The sequence below is a fragment of the Diuraphis noxia genome, unplaced genomic scaffold (assembly GCF_037042655.1).
Source record: "Diuraphis noxia isolate RWA-SAM2 unplaced genomic scaffold, SU_Dnox_SAM2 contig0019, whole genome shotgun sequence".
Taxonomy (NCBI): Eukaryota; Metazoa; Arthropoda; class Insecta; order Hemiptera; family Aphididae; genus Diuraphis; species Diuraphis noxia.
Genome location: NW_028301729.1, coordinates 1 through 5,000, shown reverse-complemented (window position 1 = coordinate 5,000; position 5,000 = coordinate 1). Strand labels below are relative to the sequence as shown.

Sequence of the window (5,000 nt, the reverse complement as noted above, 5' to 3'; positions counted from 1 at the left end):
CGCCCCTATACCCAGCTCAGACGATCGATTTGCACGTCAGAATCGCTGCGGACCTCCATCAGGGTTTCCCCTGACTTCATCCTGGCCAGGCATAGTTCACCATCTTTCGGGTACCAACGTGTGCGCTAAGGGTGCGCCCCCGGACGGCCGGAGCCGACCTGGCGGAGACGCCCCCGGACTGCGGACCAGCGCGACTTTGAACGCCGGTGGGTTCGGTCGCTAGGCCATCGTCCGCACCGTAAACGGTTCACTTTCATTGCGCCAAACGTGGTTTTTCGTGAGATCACCGTTGACTCGCGCACACGTTAGACTCCTTGGTCCGTGTTTCAAGACGGGTCGGAAAGTAGCCCGAAACTCGTCGCCGACCGACGGGACCCCGCCTGCGACGGGGCCGCGTCGACGGTTCATGCCGTCGGGCGAGCCGACCAGGAGCACCGGGGTTCGGCGCGAACGGTCACGCCGAGGCGCGACCGCCGCGACGAACCGCCACCCGGGCCCTTCGGCCGGCGCCCAACGAGTCGCGACGTCCGCTGACCGAGCGAAAGATCCGGCCGGCGGTGAGACCACCGACCGTGAATTCGCCCGGCGGGGACTCGCGGGCTCTGTCCGTTTACACCCGAACGGTTTCACGTTCTTATGAACTCTCTCTTCAAAGTTCTTTTCAACTTTCCCTCACGGTACTTGTCCACTATCGGTCTCGTGGCCGTATTTAGCCTTAGATGGAGTTTACCACCCGCTTCGGGCTGCACTCTCAAGCAACCCGACTCGAAGGCGCGGTCCGATCCCGGAACGCTGTGACGGCCTCTACTGGCCTGGCACCATCTGCGGGCCATGGCCCCGTTCAAGGGAGACTTGGACCGTCACGTGCGCCCCGGCAACGAGGCCGGCCCGTACGCCACAACTCCCATACGTGCCGCGACACAAAAGTGCGCGGCGGGATTCGGCGATGGGCTTTTCCCTGTTCGCTCGCCGCTACTGGGGGAATCACGGTTGTTTTCTTTTCCTCCGCTTATTAATATGCTTAAATCCGGCGGGTAGTCCCGCCTGATCTGAGGTCGGAACAAGTGTGTGGTACGTGTGGTGGTGGTAACTGGTGCGCGGGTCCGCGCTCCGTCCGCGCGGCGACGGTCCGCGTCCGCTTCTCGGTTGCCGGAGAGGTGGCGTCTCGAGGACGACTCTCAGCCGACCCGGCCGCGCTCTCGCGCGGCGGGCGGACGGGGACGTGCCGTTCGACGGCGCGAGAACCCGTGACTGTTTGCCGTCACAACTTGGGCGGACGACCGGGGGCAGCCGCGAGCGGTAGCCCGCGTTTTCCCCGGTCGAGCCGCCAAACTCGCGCGGGCGCGGCGTGCGGCCGACGGGCGCGCGGGCGCCGGTCCCCGTGAGGACCGGACGCGGCGCGCGCGCTCCGCCGGACGCCTGCCGTGCCGGCGCATCGGTCTGGCCGAGTATCCGGTATACGACCCTCAGACAGGCGTGGCCCGGGACCCGCGGGTCACCGAGGCCGCAATGTGCGTTCGACTGGTCGATGTTCGTATAACCTGCGGATTACACGACGACGCGCAGATAGCTGCGGTCTTCATCGATCCACGAGCCAAGTGATCCGCCGTTCGGGGTCGGGTGTTTGTTTTTTTTTTTTCGTTTACACAATCGTCTTCCGACGACGGTAACCATCTTTCGGTCGACTCTCGGTCGGGGGTCGCGGCGCGCGGGCGGTCGGCGGACGACAACCGTGCGCGGTTGTCGCGCGCGAGCGCACGCGGCCACGGGGTCGGATTAGGCGCGCGCGAGACCGGCAAGCGAGTCGCCGGCGCCGCGGGCCCGTCTCTAATGATCCTTCCGCAGGTTCACCTACGGAAACCTTGTTACGACTTTTACTTCCTCTAAACGGCCGAGTTCGGTCATCTTCCCGGTCGCGCGACGACCCAGCCCCCGAGGGGGCCGAATAACGCGCGTCCAGTCCGAAGACCTCACTGCGGTCGTTCAATCGGTAGTAGCGACGGGCGGTGTGTACAAAGGGCAGGGACGTAATCAACGCGAGCTGATGACTCGCGCTTACTGGGAATTCCTCGTTCACGTGGAAAAATTGCAAGCCACGATCCCTAAGCACGAAGGAGGTTCAGCGGGTTACCCGGAAGCCTGTCGGCCCAGGAATGTTAACACACGCTGATTCCTTCAGTGTAGCGCGCGTGCGGCCCAGAACATCTAAGGGCATCACAGACCTGTTATCGCTCAGTCTCGTGCGGCTATTTTCGTCCGCCGCCTGTCCCTCTAAGAAGAGTTTAAGCTCCTGGGAGCCGGCGGTAGCCCTAGTAACGTATCGTGATCCGCCGGCGACGGCCGCGAACGCGGCGCGCTTCACCGCGGAGCCCAGCGCACGACTGACGCACGGCGACCGGAGGTTGCCCCCCGACCCCCGCACGCCCGCCGCACGCCGGGACGCGGATGGCGCGGCCGCGCCCGACGACCGCCGTGGACGACGGGCGAACGCGTTCGGGGATACCGGGCCGAGCCGACGGGAACGCGAACGCAGACGGCCGAAACCGCCGGCGCCGCGCCCACGCCGACCCGGGTTTACCCGCCTAGTTAGCAGGACAGAGTCTCGTTCGTTATCGGAATTAACCAGACAGATCGCTCCACCAACTAAGAACGGCCATGCACCACCACCCACCGAATCAAGAAAGAGCTCTCAATCTGTCAATCTTTCCGGTGTCCGGGCCTGGTGAGGTTTCCCGTGTTGAGTCAAATTAAGCCGCAGGCTCCACTCCTGGTGGTGCCCTTCCGTCAATTCCTTTAAGTTTCAACTTTGCAATCATACTTCCCCCGGAACCGAAAAGCTTCGGTTTCCCGGAAGCTGCCCGCCGGGTCGTTAATGAAACGCCGGCGGATCGCTAGCTGGCATCGTTTACAGTTAGAACTAGGGCGGTATCTGATCGCCTTCGAACCTCTAACTTTCGTTCTTGATCATACGAGAACGTACTTGGCAAATGCTTTCGCGTCAGTTCGTCTCGAGACGATCCAAGAATTTCACCTCTAACGTCTCGGTACGAATGCCCCCGCCCGTCTCTGTTGATCATTACCTCCGGTCCCGAAAACCGGCCCGGCGGGACGCGCGGGCGACTGGCGCCCGCGGCCCGGCGGCCCGCGCACGGAAACGCCCCGGAAGGCGGTTTCGCGCGCCCGCGAAGGGCGGAGATGCGCGGGACCGAGGTCTTGTTCCATTATTCCATGCGACCAGTATTCAGGGCCTTTTGACGAGACGGCCGTGAAGCCGCCCCGCCAGATTTGAGCCTGCTTTGAGCACTCTAATTTGTTCAAAGTAAACGTGTCGGCCCGCCGACGGCACTCGGTGAAGAGCACCGCGCAGCAAGATTGGAGTAGGCGGCCGCCGTCGTCGAACCCCGACGGCCGCGCGACGCGTGGCCGCGCGGCGCGCCGGGAGCACGAGACACGTGTCCGCCTGCCGACAATACGTCCGGCCGACGTGCCGGTAACTAACACCCCGAGACGGCTGACGAGCGCGACGGCGACCGCGCCGACGGGACACGTGGTCCCGCGGCACGGCCGGCCGCGACACGCCGGACCGCCAGGGTGGTCCGGCACCGCCCAGACACAGATCCGACTACGAGCTTTTTAACCGCAACAACTTTAATATACGCTATTGGAGCTGGAATTACCGCGGCTGCTGGCACCAGACTTGCCCTCCAATTGATCCTCGTTTAAAGGTTTTAAAGTGTTCTCATTCCGATTACGGGGCCTCGGATGAGTCCCGTATCGTTATTTTTCGTCACTACCTCCCCGTTCCGGGAGTGGGTAATTTGCGCGCCTGCTGCCTTCCTTGGATGTGGTAGCCGTTTCTCAGGCTCCCTCTCCGGAATCGAACCCTGATTCCCCGTTACCCGTTACCACCACGGTAGGCATGGAACCTACCGTCGACAGTTGATAAGGCAGACATTTGAAAGATGCGTCGCCGGTACGGAGACCGTGCGATCAGCTCGAAGTTATTCAGAGTCACCAGGTCTTTGCGCGGGCCGCGATCGGGACGCGCACGAAGCGCGCCGCGACGGGCCGGTTTTGATCTAATAAAAGCGTTCCTCCCGCGCGCGACGCCCGAGAGCGCCGCGACGGTCGGAACTCTGTCGGCATGTATTAGCTCTAGAATTACCACAGTTATCCAAGTAACTTGGGTACGATCTAAGGAACCACAACTGATTTAATGAGCCTTTCGCGGTTTCACCTTAATGCGGCTTGCACTGAGACATGCATGGCTTAATCTTTGAGACAAGCATATGACTACTGGCAGGATCAACCAGGGATCTCGGGTTTACTGCTACCGCGCCCCGCGACCGCCACGCGCGTGGCGGCCTGGGACGCGTGCGTCCGAGCGCCGGTCCGACGCCCCGCGGAAGGGGGCGGCGAGCCGACGCCGAGGGCGATCGCGTGGCCGGGACCGCTGTGGGTCACGGCCGCGCGACCGACCGCGGTTCAACAACAACAAAATGTGTGTGTGGTGTGGTCGGCACACGGAGTGCGACACGTTGACGAGACGGACCGGGTGACGGTCGACCGCCGGGTTCGGGTGACGGTGTGTGCACGGGTCCCCGGCGAGCGTACCGAGACCGGCTCTCGCCCGATTCGTAACGGCCCCCAGCCGAGATCGAGGGGGAAGCCGGGACGCGACGCGAAGTCCGCCGTCCCGTGGCTTCGCCCCGGCGACCGCCGGGCGCGGCGACGATGGCCGGCCGCGGCGGGAATGTTCTGGCGTCGAGTGTTCGTGACACGCGGAACGGTAACGGGAGTCGTCATCGGTGTGGATTGGCGCGCGCCGCGCAAACACCGGCTGGTGGACGCGCGGCGCCGGTTGAGTTTCGCCACTCGGATTGCGAGATGGGTCGGCGGCCGAAACGCGGACGCGTGTCACCTTCCGCCGGCTCTCACCGGACCGGCCACTCAACCGACGGTGTCCCGCGTACGTGGACGACCGTCAGTTGGCGGCGACC

General features: G+C 63.8%; 3 non-coding genes across 3 annotated transcripts in view; all 3 read right to left on the bottom strand.

Annotated features, from left to right (window-relative positions):
- The window catches only part of LOC149053949 (large subunit ribosomal RNA), a 4,199-nt gene extending 3,141 nt beyond the window's left edge, over positions 1–1,058 (bottom strand). The window contains exon 1 of the ribosomal RNA XR_016192413.1: positions 1–1,058. This exon is cut by the window's left edge and continues 3,141 nt beyond it. This is a non-coding gene — a ribosomal RNA (large subunit ribosomal RNA).
- Positions 1,059–1,460: 402 nt separating this feature from the next.
- On the bottom strand, positions 1,461–1,618 carry LOC149053948 (5.8S ribosomal RNA). Its single transcript, XR_016192400.1, has one exon. It is a non-coding gene; the product is annotated as a 5.8S ribosomal RNA (ribosomal RNA).
- Positions 1,619–1,828: 210 nt separating this feature from the next.
- Positions 1,829–4,316, bottom strand: LOC149053947 (small subunit ribosomal RNA). Its single transcript, XR_016192405.1, has one exon. It is a non-coding gene; the product is annotated as a small subunit ribosomal RNA (ribosomal RNA).
- Between the last annotated feature and the right edge of the window lie 684 nt (positions 4,317–5,000).